This window comes from Pleurodeles waltl, chromosome 8 (assembly GCF_031143425.1).
Source record: "Pleurodeles waltl isolate 20211129_DDA chromosome 8, aPleWal1.hap1.20221129, whole genome shotgun sequence".
Taxonomy (NCBI): Eukaryota; Metazoa; Chordata; class Amphibia; order Caudata; family Salamandridae; genus Pleurodeles; species Pleurodeles waltl.
Window position 1 is genome coordinate 460,015,829 of NC_090447.1, and position 14,176 is coordinate 460,030,004.

Sequence of the window (14,176 nt, forward strand, 5' to 3'; positions counted from 1 at the left end):
CTGCCAATTTTGGCGCAGTGTCACGCTCCGTCATTTTCCTTTAAATATGGACATAGTATTTGGACAATATTTACTTTTACACAAATTTGTGGAAGAGTTTTGTCATCTGATGTTAATTACACTGCAACAGAAAACATTAACGTGCTGTACAAACTTTGACACATTTGAATCATTGTTTGATGTCTATATTCCCAACAGACCTGCATTTGCCACAGGTCATTGGCATGGACACAAATTTTGGTTTACAAGATGTTGTCCAGCGCTGTTTGTTACACATTGCTACATACATTTGTTGTGTGCCAATTATTAGCAGATATGAATTGATGTTTTTGTTGTTTACAGTAACTTGGAATTAAGATTGCTTACACATTGTTAGTGTTCCAAAATATTGAAGACTTTATTACCATTTTGTCAGGTAGTCCATACAAATGTTATTAGCTTGAATAGTCTCATGTACCTGAGAAGAAATTGTTAACTATTTGGTCTCCCTGCTTTTCACACCATTTTGATGTTGGTCTTCATCGTGCTCTTCATCCTCAGCGGGGCCTTCATGGTCCACATTTTCGTCATCCCATAGGACATTGGTACGCACACAGATATCATGCAAAATGCAGCAGACAAGGATAGTTTTACAGACCCCCTGACCGGGTCCTGCTGAGGGTATGATTGTCGTTGCACTGTGCCTCTGTCTGGGTGTGTGCATATGGGGTCATGGCCCATGGCTGCAGGCTATATTCTTGGTCAGCTGTAAAGACAGGAGGGGAACAATCAGACAATGTTCATAATGGTTGCTGTGCCTACATTCCTTTACATACGGTTTTATGTCCAGAATGCCTCAGTCACTTTTCAAACAGTACAAGAGGTGTACTGACATTGTTTGACATACATGCAGTTTTATTATGACTTACTCTGTACTACACATACAAGTTTACTGGCCTCTGTGTTACACTTACTATTTGTCTAACTTATGAGTGCCAATCCCATGACCGTGGTGATTCACTGATAGTATGGATGGTTAGTTAGCCATTGAGCAGACACTTCTCTCACACTTCTAATTTATGGAGCATATTTCCAGGTTATTGGCACAGGGCAGTGCTGCAAGGCTTATTGCTGTGCTGCCCTGTGTCAAAGGAAAAGGGCAGTGATGCATCGTATCCTTGAGATGTGGTCCATTCCTGTTTTCCCCTGTGCTGCTGCACAATGGGCTGCTATGCGCCAATGCAGGCACCGTTGCACCATTGAACATGTGTGTATGCATTGTGGTCACAATTGTTCTTATGCCGTAAGGGAAACCTTCCTGCACATGTACAAACAAGGGAAGCTTTTGACGCTTTGCATGCTTGCTGCAGATTACAGCACACAAAGAAAGAGTAAAATAAAGTTATTTTAGCCTTCTTACACCTCCTGGGGGGTACATGTTTTTTCATATTTGCAGTTTCCCATTTCCTTGTACATCTGGAAATATATTAGTTGCTTTAGGTGTTACATGCTTTAGGTGTACATTTCCTTGTACATCTGGAAATATATTAGATGCTTTAGGTGTTGCATGGTTAAATTCAAAATAAGGCCCATGTGACACATCTTTGATGCAGAGTAAGGTAACACATCACTTAGCACTGCCTTGCTTTTGCCCTATTCTATAAGGCCATCCAAAGACACACAGTGAATTTGCATTGCCTTCTATATATGATTGGGATATCTGCCTCACCAGAGCATCATGGAAATGGACACCCCAGCAGTACAGGCTTCTTGTACTTGAGGTCCACAGTGGTTTAACAGGTCTTGACATGTGTGACATATAGGATTATATTGCATATGTGTCATGTGTTATTTTGCAAGTATGAGGCGTACACCTGCTACATATACACTGCCTTATTCACCCAAACCAAATATGGCTATTTAAAGCAACATGAATAGCTGTAATGAGGCGAGTTGTGTGCTTGAGATGTAATTACCAACCAGTAGGCCATTCCCATATCTCCTCTTCTGGAAATGCTCGTTGATGATGGAATGTCTGAAGATGTATGCATCATTAGCACTCCCAGGTACTTTGCCAGCACACTGATGAACATCTCCAGATGGTCTATTATGGTCTGCACATTGATGGAATATGTGTGCTTCCGTTTTCGATACAGGTGTGATGTAGCATCAGGAGGCACCAGTTGCGCATGAATGCAGACCATTGGCCCCAACACATGTTGATACTCAGCAATGGCACAGAAGCCCTGCTTGTTTTCCAGTTGTTTCTGCTGTGTGTTGGGGAACATGAGATAGTGGGGTGTGAGGCTTACGATGGCATCAAGGATGGAGGGGAGGAATGCAGAAAATGATGGCTGTGATATTCCTGCCACTCTGGCTGTGGTGGTTTTGAGTGAGCTGGATGCCAGCATGTGTAATACTGCCATCAACTTGGGCTGCTGAGGGATGTTGGAGGACCACTGTGATGGTGTCTTCAGCCTCAGTGCAATCTACTATAGGAGCTAGACAATGGACTCTTTCCTGATGCTATAGTAGGTGATGAGCTCCCTGAGGGTAGTCTTCTGCTGGTATATCCGCTCCCTTCTTCTGCCCTGCCTCTGTGTGAATGGGGGTGGTGGCCATCTTCTTCTTGGTGCTCCAAGCTAAAGTACAAGTAGCTGTGTGGTGTAGTTGACCTTGCCAAAGTGTTTTAGGTATGTCCTGCTTATGTAACAGTGCCAATGAGTCATTTTTACACCTGGGTTGCTGATGCGCAAGACTTTTTACTCATTTTAGACTCTGAGTGTCATTTGGCAGCGATATCTAACTTTCCTAAAGATTTGTAAATATGGATGTGTCTGTCCTGCATGGGATTTTAGGTGGTAATGCCTACCTTACATATGATTACCGTAACCTGATGTAGCTGGTTGTTGCGCAGGTAAATTACAAAGCAGGACAGAGAAAGTGCTGCATTAAGTCTAATGCGTCACTTTGTAAATATGGAGCACTGAATGCGCTGCCACTGCATCAAAAACAAATGATGCAGTGGCGTCACAAGTCCCTTGTAAATATGCCCCTAATGTCTGAATTGCACAATGTGAAACCAAAAACATGGGAGTCTTCACTTAATCAAACTGTGTGATCCTAAGCAATTTTTTTATTTCACTTTCCCTCCTTTTTGTTCATTATCAAATATGGAGACCTTTAAATACATGACTTCAGGATGTGTGCTGTACAAAACCTTCTCATGTGTTTGATTTAATAAACTATAATGTTATTCATGTATAATAGAAACCGAAGCCACCCTAGGAGTGCACATAATAACAGACTTGCGTCTTAGTACACAGTTGGCATTGTTGTAAGGGTGGGGGAAGAATTAATGTTTCTGAATTCAGGTTTCAAAATTAACACTTTTACAAAATACTTCTCAATGCACTGATAAAATCTGATATACTAAGGTGAAATGATTCTGCATGTTAATTATACTATTTTAAATTTGAACAGACTTTATCATACTTTTACACTTTTGCTGCAAGATGTCTTTTAAAATGAAGATGTTTTTAAAGTTAAGCGTTGCAGGATACCTTAGTTACTTCCTTTCTTTAACTTCAATATGCCTTTAAATAAACTCTTCTCTGTTTATTTAACATTATTCTAATGTTTGTGCGAGTAGACGAAGCAGCAACCCAGTGCTGCTCTTGACCAGGGGGCCACATGTAAGGGTCAGGAGCATGCAGCCCCCGGGCCGTACTTTGAGTACCACTGCCATAAACAAATCAGCCTTGTGCTCCCCTATAATTTAACAACAAGACAGACAAAATACAGATGTGACTCCTGCATGGAATAATCTCTTTACCAATCATTGCTTTTAATTTCTTTGTTTGTCAAAAGGATATATCCTCAGATTGATATGAAAAAGGCACAATACTTCTTTTCAACATGTTTGAAAATTTAATTTCAAGTTCAGCTTCTGGACAAAGGACAATCCTGCATTCATTAGCATATCTGCCTGTGCTAACTCAGTAGGACACATATTCATTTGTAAGTCTATCACTTTGCATGGCACCTGTAATCCTTTGAAGGCTGGCCTTGTTTGTAAACTCCTTACAGGACCTGCCTCATTCATTTTCTCTTATACACTTTTAAGAAATGGTTCATATTTGACTAGAACAAATCAATCAGGCAACCACTCATAGCTTTTGTAAAGCACAGCACTATCACCTCTATGGGTATCTGGGGGTTGAGGGTGCTGTGTCCCCACTGTAAAACCACGTCTTGGTCTCCTTCTGAACTCCACCAGGGAAGGAGCTTTTCAGAGGTGGAGGGGCAGGCTGTTCCAGGACTTGGCTGCTGTGTAGGAGCAGGTGTGGCCTCCGCTGTGGCTGCAATGGATGCGGAAGGTGTGTGACAGGTTTGGTGAGATTAGTGAGGCAGAGAATAGTTGTCTTGCTGGGACATAAAAGCTCAGTTGATAGTTGATGTAGGATGGCCCTAGGTTGTGGAGAGCCTTGAATGCGAGTCTGAAGATTTTGAATTGCCATCTCTTCTGGATGAGGAGCCCGTGGAGGTTCCTGAGGTGTGGAGTGATGTTTGGGGAGGTTGAGGATAAGTCTGGTTGCGGTGTTCTGTAGAGTCTAGAGTCTTTAGGTAGCTGGCATAGAAAGAGTTGCCATAGTGGAGGCGGCTGGTGACCAGGGCGTGTCTGACTGTCTTTCTGGTGTTGGTAGGGATCCATTTGAAGATTCTGCAGAGCATATGGAGGATGCAGAAGCAGGAGGAGGCAACAGAGTTTGCTTGTGGATTCATGGATCCATGTCAGTCGAGGATGATGCTGAGGCTTTGTGTGTGGTCTGATGGAGAGGGTGTTGGTCCGGGTTCTGCTGGCCACCAGCTGTGAATCACGACTTCCCTTTGGCGGTGTTTAGTTTAAGGCAGCTGTTTTTCATCCATGTTGCTACGTTGATCATGGTGTTGCAGAACCTGGCTTTGGCATTATGGGGGTCTTTGGTGAGTGAGAGGATTAGTTGAGTGTCATTGATGCAGGAAACTTTATTGAGTCCGTAGGATCTGATGAAGTCTGTGAGGGGGGTCATGTAGATTCCGCACAGGGTTAGGCTGAGGGAGGATTCTTGGGGTACACCCTTGGTGATGTTCTTGGGTGTAGAAGTGAAGGGAGGAAGGCGGAGGCATTTATGCAAAATGCTTCAACTTTGTCTTCGACATCAGCAATGACACCTTTGACACCATACTCACCTGTGGGTTGAACATCTTCAATTTTTGGGAGGCGTAGAGCTTCCACATGACCATCTACATCTGTAGAATCATAAACCTTCATAAAGGCTTCACGTTCATCAGTACATTATGTTTTTCAGTGCTGTATATTTGACAATAAGAAACCATAGTGTGAATTTAAAAGAAACAATCTAAAACTGCTACGATTTGTCCGTAGAAACTTTATTTTTTTTGTCTCAGTCTGCTTTGTGCTGTTTTAATTCCTTTTGTGATACGTCTTGTCTCTTTGCACCAAGCTACAATAGTGTAAATAAAAATAAGACAATATGGCCTAGTTTTTTCATTTATCTTTGCATAGAATATGTATATGTTCATAGTGTAGGCTTCATTATTTTTCCAGGGGTGATATTATCCTCGTATATTTTTGGTTTTAATTATCCCCCTTTTTGAATTGTATATGTTAATTTATTCAGGAGTATGGGTTAAAATGCTAATGTGCAATTGAGGTATGTGATTTATTGCAATATAAGAATTCAACTCTCACATATATTGTTAATCTGTTATTTTGGTTTCCTAGTAAATATTCTTAAACAATCAACAAAGTTTAATTGAATCTGATATCTTGATTTTTCAGTTATTGTCTTCAAACGGTGAACACTGTTTCACAGAATATAAGTAGGTAAAATGCTTTTTATTGGGTTTTTATTTTTAAAATATGAAAAAATATTTAGACAGACTACACAAACTGGAATGAAACATTATTAGATATAAGGGAACATAAATCCAGGGACTCAAAACTAAGGACTGTACAGTAGCTGTAAACATATTTTCTTGTTGAAAGCTATGGAGAAGGTATATCCAGTGAACATCAGATGTCTCCTCAATGAACACTGCTTCTGAGGTTGGGAAAAGCTATGCAGGTGTAGGCCAACTATGAAATTCTAGTAGGCCCCTTTGGTGCTAAGATCAGTTTAGAAGACCAAGGGAAGGGAGGATTTGGGGTTATCAATGCAGGAAACCCTAAACTACTGTAATAATGTTACAATATTTTGTGTTGCTCTGCGTATTGACAAATTTTACTGTCACATTATGATTTTTATTACTAAAATTCCTATTGTGAGCACTGGGAAAGGATTTTCAATTTAATAAATCTTTGAAATATATTCCTAGTGTTCTTGAGTGTTTATTCATGGTGAAAGAGCGTTTTGGTTCAACTTGCCATTCCTGTGAATCTCACAGGACTGTGTAATGCTCAGTGGGTTGCAGTTCACTGGGTTCTCTGTCTCATGTTGGTACATTGACTAAGTACATCATGCCAGGGGGTCTTCTGGGACATGTTCTCGAGAATTCTAGAAAATGTATCAAGCGATAAGAATGAAATCCTCGCTTTTGTAGTAAAAACGGACATTTCATTGTTTGCAATAAAAGCAGTGTTTTTTCAATGAAATTCAAATGGCTTTTATATTGTAGCTTATTATTTCAGAAATAGAACAGAATTATATGAACTAAAACAGGTAATTATTTGCAATCAAAGAAGCCTTCTCTCGGTGGAGAGATTATCTGGAAGGGGCACATCTTAATATCATGAGAATCTACTGTATCTTTCTTCCATTAGTTTTTGATTAACTTTATTCATTTTTAGCTTTGACTGCACCATAACTTACACCCCAGAAATAGATTTGGTTAGGTTGATGCAATCTCTTGACAGACTGATGTCACTGAAATAACTAACACTGCTCCTGTATCCTTTCTGTATTCACTTTCAATGTTTCTAATTCCCTAGGATTAGTCAAAAAGACCCAAATAGTTCATATGTGCTCACATGTCCCTGTAACAGGAGACTTGCAACTCCCCCCACCACACTTACACAGCTCTTGAACATGATCTCTGTGGACTTTATCATAGAATTACCTCTACCAAATGGTTACACAAAACTGTTGCTAGTTGTGAACTACTTCACTAAGATGGAACACTTCATTCCATTCAAAAATCTCCCCATGGCAGAACTAGCAGGTATATGCTTTATTCACATCTTCAGCTTACATGGAGTTCTAGAAACTACCATCATGGATAGAGGAACTCAATTCACAGCTCGTTTCTAGAAAGAACTGATGAGAAGAGTGGTGGCCAGGCATTTCAAGTCTACCAGTTACCATCCACAAACAGATGAATGGGCTGGCTGATTGAACCAATCCATAGTACAACACCTGCAATGTTTTTTGATGGATCATCAAAATGGCTGGTATCAATGGATGGCACTGGCAGAGTTTACATAAAATACTTCTCTACAATCTTCGTTAAGAACTTGTCCCTTCTTTAGTTCCCTTAATCACCATTCTTCAGCAGAGATTTCATACAATCTAAACAGCTGCCCATAAAACATCTGTTGCATGTCAAAGCACAATAATAATGCTTTATAGACATACACCAGACAGACACCAAAGAAAAACACCTGCATACCAGAAGATGACCATGGCCATTCTGTACCACAAAGTTCCAGGGTCCCACTCCAATTTCTTACCCTGATCTGTAGGTCCTACTTCTGTAATAGAGAAGGTGGGCACTTCTGCAGTATGACTGTCACTCCCCAAACTCTGGCAATTTCCCCCTGTAGTTCATGCAAGTTTGAGGTCACTATGTAGTAAGCAATCCTTCTCCAGTACTGATAGAGAGCTCTCCAGAATACATACAGGATATTGTAACCTCACATATACATCAATGCCAATTACAATATCTGGTGACTCGGAGGGACTACCATACATCCGACAGATCATGGGAGCCTGCAGACTTTGTTAAGCTGCTTGATTACTTAAGAAATTTCACAAGCACTTCCCTTTGAAACCTGGTGCTAACACTTGTTCCTTTGGGAAGGGAGAACAATCAGGAATTGGACTCATCACAGACGGCCGATCAAACATGGGGATAATGGAGGCTGGAGACTTTTGAGGACAGACCGGTGGAAACAGAATAGGTTGGGAAATGTAGACTACTAACCAACTGACTCACTGTTGCATTCACTTCTTGGTTTTGTGTACACATCCAGGTTGTTATGGGTGGAGGCAATATTTATTACCATTTCTGAAGCGTAGACTTTTTCTAACAATTTGCTGTGAGATATTGTTGCTGTTTGCTTCACACCAATTCATACTTGTTATCTGTGTTCCCCTTTAGCCCCTTCCCTACATTGTGCTTTGTTATGTTCAGTACTTTCTGGTATCCAGCGCTTGCTTACCAGCTCAGTTTCTGACCATTGTGAACACTGAATTTTTACTAATAAATATTCATGTGTTCTGAATGTTAAATCTGCATAGAAAATGAATTAATATAGAAAATAATGCACAACTTGGAAAATGTGCCTACTTGAGTAGCCGCCAGTAATCACGAAGTGTCCTTATTAATTACCTTTTAAAACAAATTGATGTGCTCGTGTTTAGATTAATGTAGTAGTCTGTTATATTAATGATTACTTATTGTGTATTTGCTTTATTAACTGTAGACCTTAAATTAGCAAGGTCTTGGGCCTAGTTGCACAGCCTCATGTTAAGTTGCACTGTTTAAATAATTCACATAAAATGGCTGTTTAGAGAAAAAAATACTTACATTGTTTCACTGAGTTGACCAGACGCTAGCAGAAGTTTAACGTTCCCATGAGAACTGCTTGCTAGAATATGCTGTGTTAGCTATTTATACATTTTAAAGTTTAGCGTGTAAGAAAACGATGTTCCCAGGAGCTAACAGGGGATGCAGAGGAGTTTTGAAAGAAGTGTTGAGTAGTCCGTGTATTTCATCGATAATGGGATTGTGAAAGCCCTGTGGGAAATTTCGAATTGTTCAGGATTTCAGAAAAGTAAATGACATTGCAATTAAATGTTGCCTGTAGTGCCAAATCCAGCAGTGATATTGTTTCTGAGCCCATGCGATGCTGAATGTTTCACCATATTAGACCTGTCACAAGCATTCTTTTCTGTACCTCTTCATGAGGATAGTCAATTTATTTTCTGTTTCAGTTTTTTGGGATCAAGTCTACTGTTGGTGTAGAATTCCTCAAGGGGTTTCAGAGTCACCTTCCATTTTTAATCAGATCTTGAAAGAGACCTTGGAGTCATTGGTCCTGTCTTTCCTGTCGACATTGGTGCAGTACATTGAAGATTTGTTAATCGCTTCAAAGACGAGAGAAGCATGCAAGTATGGTGCGATTGCCTTACTGAGTCATTTGGGGAAGAATGGACAAAAAGTGTCCCCAGCAAAATTAAAGTACTGTCAGAAAGAAGTGAAATATTTGGGTCACCTAATTGAGAAAGGAATTAGGAAAATATCCAGAGAAAGGGTTACAGCCATATTGCAAATAAATTCCCCAGCCACACAAAGATGTCAGGATGTTCTTGGGAATGGTTAGCTAATGTCGCCAGTGGATTCCCAACTTTTGAGTCATTTCAAAGCCATTGCAGAAGCTGACTCACAAAGACGTTACTGATCCCTTCTTGTAAGATCAAGCTTCTATGAAAGAATTTTCGGAGTTGAGAGAAAGTCTGTGCAATGCCCCAGCTTTGGGAATGCCTGATTACACAAAACCCTTTACGTTGTTTTGTCATGAGCGTGATGCAAGTTCATTGTCTGTCTTGACTCAAGTCCATGGTGGTGTAAACTGCCCAATAGCATATTTTTCAGCTACTTTGGGCCCAGTTGCAGCATCTTTACCAGGCTGTCTGCCCTCAGTAGCTGCGGTTGGATTGAGCCTCACTCAGAGTGAGAGCATTGTGATGGGATACCCTCTGAGTGTTATGGTTCCTCACTCCATGGAAGTTTTACTTACCCAAACCAAAACACAGTACCTTACAGGTGTTAGGCTGACTCGTTACAAGACGAGCATCCTGAGGTCCCCAAATGTGTCATTGAAAAGGTGTACAGTGATTAACGCAGCAACTTTACTCCCTAAATAAAATGTCGAAACAGACAAATTGGAAGAAGTTGAACATGATTGTCTTGAAGTAACTGATCTGTGCACAAAACTGAGACCTGATATTAGAGATACCCAATTGGAGGAAAATGACCTAATTATTTTTGTTGATGGTTCCTGTTTAAGAGACAACATGGGTACACTGAGAGCAAGATATGCCGTGTGCACAATTTCTGGTATACTTGAAGCATCTTGGCTTCAAGGAGTATACTCTGCACAAGTGGCGGAACTGGTAGCCCTTACTAGAGCATGCCATGTTTCTGCACAGCTTAAAGTTACCATCTATACAAACAGCCAGTATAGATTTGGAACAGTCCATAATATTGGCCAGTTGTGGTCACAGACAGGTTCACCAGTCAAAAATGGTGAGAGAATTCATGAACTGTTACACGCTAATCAAATGCCTGAGAAGATTGCTGTGGTGAAATGTAGTGCACACCTGAAATCACAAGATTTTGTGTCCATGGGAAATGGACATGCGGATCAAGTTGCAAGGTCTTGTGCATTGAACTGTATATCATTCAAGGATAAATGGGAACTGTTATCGGATGAAGACGAGATGTGCCCAAGTTATGCATTACATGTTATAGATAGTTTGGAAGAATTGAAAACATTGCAGGATATTGTTGAAAGGGATGAAAAAAGACATGGATTAAATTGAAATGTGTCCAATGTGAAGATGAACTGTGGGTTTCAGAAGAGGGACAGTTGGTGTTGCTGAATAGTTTGTTGACTGAAATGGCTAGATATTACCATGGTCAAGAACATGTTGGGAGGGATGCTATGATTCGAGTGTTCAAGAAACATTGGTTAAATTCAGAGTTTAGACAGGTTGCCGAAGCAGTTTGTCATTGTTGCGTCATTTGTCAGCAAATGTATGTGGGTAAAGGGACAGTGGTCAATTTGAGCCACATTGGTAGAGCAGGAGGTCCATTCAGCAGAATGCTGATGGATTTTATTGAGATACCTGTATGTGGAGGTTTGAGATATGTGCTGGTGATTGTTTGCATCTTTAGCCATTGGATTGAAGCTTACCCTACATGAAGAAATGACAGCCTTACAGTAGCAAAATTACTGCTTAGGGAACTGATACCACGGTTTGGGTTTCCGTTCTCTTTAGAATCAGATAGTGGAAGTCACTTCAACAATGAAGTAATTAAATTACTATGTTCAGCTTTAAACATTGAGCAGAAGTTGCTTTCTAGCTACAGCCCTGAAGCATCAGGACTTGTCGAACAGGTGAATGGTACTTTGAAATCAAGAATGGCAAAAATGTGTGCATCCACGAATCTGAACTGTCCCGATGTACTGCCGTTACTTTTGATGACAATGAGGAACACACCCGAAAGGAAGACAGGACTGTCACCGCATGAGATCCTCATGGGCAGAGCAATGAGGTTGCCAGCGGTTCCTGCAAATGCTCTTGTGAACATAACAGATGATATGGTATTGGACTACTGCAAAGGTCTGGCTGATGTGGTTCGCTTTTTCTTTCATCAAGTAGAAGTTACCACACTGCAACCGTCTCAAGATCAAGGACACAATCTGAGAGCAGGTGATTGGGTTGTAATCAGAAAGCACGTGAAGAAGACACGTTTGGAGCCTCAGTGGAAGGGTCCTTACCAGGTAGTGCTGATCACTATTTCAGCTGGGAAGTATGCTGGAGTTCCGAAATGGATCCACGCAAGCCATACGAGGAGTGTACCGTGTCCATTGGACAATGAGGAGGAGTTGTTGAGAGTACTGACAACGTCCAGATCAACTCCAGAACTGGAGAGGGGAGAAGGAGAGACTGAGACTGAATCTGAGAAAACTGAAAGCAGTTTAGCCACTCCTGTGAGAGATAAAGGAGAAGACCCACAGGAAAGTGAAAGTGAACGAAACTCCACTGAAGCAGCAGGAGAGTCTAGTCAGAAGAGGGTTCTCCCAGAAGCAGGTGGTCTTGAGAGAAAAACAGAGCAAACGACAGACCCTGAGGGGAAAGGAGTTGAGCAGATCCTGAATCAGTTGCAGGTCCATCAAGAGAAAATCCTGCAGAAACAAGAGAAATTACAAGTCTGACACTGAAAAGATAATTTACAAAAGGTCCACTGAAAGGAGATAAGGGGCCGAAGTCACAAGCAAATAGAAAAGAAGCAATTACAGTGACAACAACTGAAGAAGAAGTAGACACAACAAGAAAAGGAGATATGAGTGATGGAGAATTAAATGGAGATAGAAGATTTAAAAGAAAGAGAATTGCAAGTCGAGGGTACGCTGGTCATGAATGGACATAAGCAACAACAAGTGAATGGCAGAGTGAATTTTTGTCTTTTTGTTTTGATCGAGACATTCCAGGTCAATATTTTGGCACTTGAAGGAAATCAATTAAGCTAAACTGATGTTGACAAATTACAGATTTTTGAAAAAGGATCCTGGAAGAAAGACTGAAAGCTATAAATAATTGCTAAATAAGATTGACGATTTGTTTTTGATTTTTGCTGCATAGTTATAATTTTTCTCTTCTACTTTCTGATTCTTTACAGATCATGAGTAACCTTAGCCAGAAGGGTAGGAAGCATAGGTGCTGTAAATACATAAGTATTGGTTTGGCGACTGTGTGCATGATATTGTGCCTGGTATTGATTGTGGGTATGACTGTTCTTGACAAGAGTTAAGTGAACCATACCTTAGCTTTAGAGACAACTACTACACTCACAGAAGTAGAGAAGTTTAGGTTAGATGAGAAATATCTGCACGTAGATGGCACACAAGGAGAACTTTCTTCTAACGTTTTCTATTGCTTATTGAGTGAGTATGTTGAAACAATGGATGCAAGAGATTGTTATGTTTACATGCATATTCTTTCATCAGTCGAGGAAGGAGTTACTTATCATAGTTTGCCCATTACTTATGGAATAGTTACTAACAAGATTCTATAACCTGGAGTACCTCCAGTATTTCTATTCCAACTACGATATTGTATTTTCGTTTGTCCCTATAATTAAGCACCTGAGTAGAGTAGCTAAGGAGAACACTATATAATTAGTGAGAGGATTCTTTGAGCCTACGTTGACATTTGGCACAGCTTACGCGCACCGCAACAATTTAACATGCTAGTTTACACCCATAGAACATAGCTTCTTAGATCAGACAGATGACAGGAGAAAAGCATTAAAGGAGAAGTTAGAAAAGGACTTAGAGAAAAGGACATTTAGAAATGATTATGCATATAGGCACATAAAAACACAAGGAAGGTTAGCTTTAGATGTGCAACAGGTAGGAAAGCGTTGTGTATATAGGCCTAATCTAGAACTCATACGTTGTTTGTGGGAACGAGTGAATGTAGACTTGTGTTTTTGTTTCAGAGTAAATGGACATTCATGTTGAAAGGACAGGATCCGGCAATTCCAGGAGTTTATTACATCTGTGGATCAAATGCATATTACCGTCTTCCAAGAGAATGGTATGGCACATGTTACTTTGGGCTAATTTTTCCAAAGATATTTCAGATAGAGAACTTGAGTAAATTACCTAAAATGACTGAATTACATCATGTTAGACAAAGGCAAGAATCATATTCTGGCATAGTTGGACACATATTTGGAGCAATCATTCCTTCAGTACGAGTTGTCCTGAATTCATTGAAAATTTGGAAGTTGTCTACTGTTGTGGATAACCTGCTGACAAATTTTTCAGGAGCCATGATCCTAATGGATACAGAAATGGCTGTGGTAAGATCTATGACTCTTCAGAACCGCCTTGCGTTAGACATTCTTTTAGCAAAGGCTGGCAGAGTTTGCAAAATGTTGAACTCGAAGCATTGTTGCTCAGATATTCCTGATAATAGGAAAGAAATTAGAAGCTTGAATAACAACCTGACTAACAATAGTGCTAATTTGAAAGAGCTGAAAGAACCAGGAGTTTGGGAAAAAGTTGGCAAAGGATTTGCTTCCATGGGAAATTGGCTTTGCAATCTAGGAAAAGGGATAATATTGAAAGTAACACAAGGGATATTGATAATTGCGATTTGCATACTTGGAGCATGGG

The 14,176-nt window shown here is 40.3% G+C and overlaps 1 long non-coding RNA gene across 1 annotated transcript in view; it reads right to left on the reverse strand.

The window, feature by feature from the left end:
- Window positions 1–386: 386 nt before the first annotated feature.
- The window catches only part of LOC138249113 (uncharacterized), a 33,454-nt gene continuing 19,664 nt past the window's right edge, over window positions 387–14,176 (reverse strand). Inside the window, exon 3 of the long non-coding RNA XR_011194723.1 lies at window positions 387–745. This is a non-coding gene — a long non-coding RNA (uncharacterized lncRNA). The remainder of the gene's footprint in view (window positions 746–14,176) is intronic.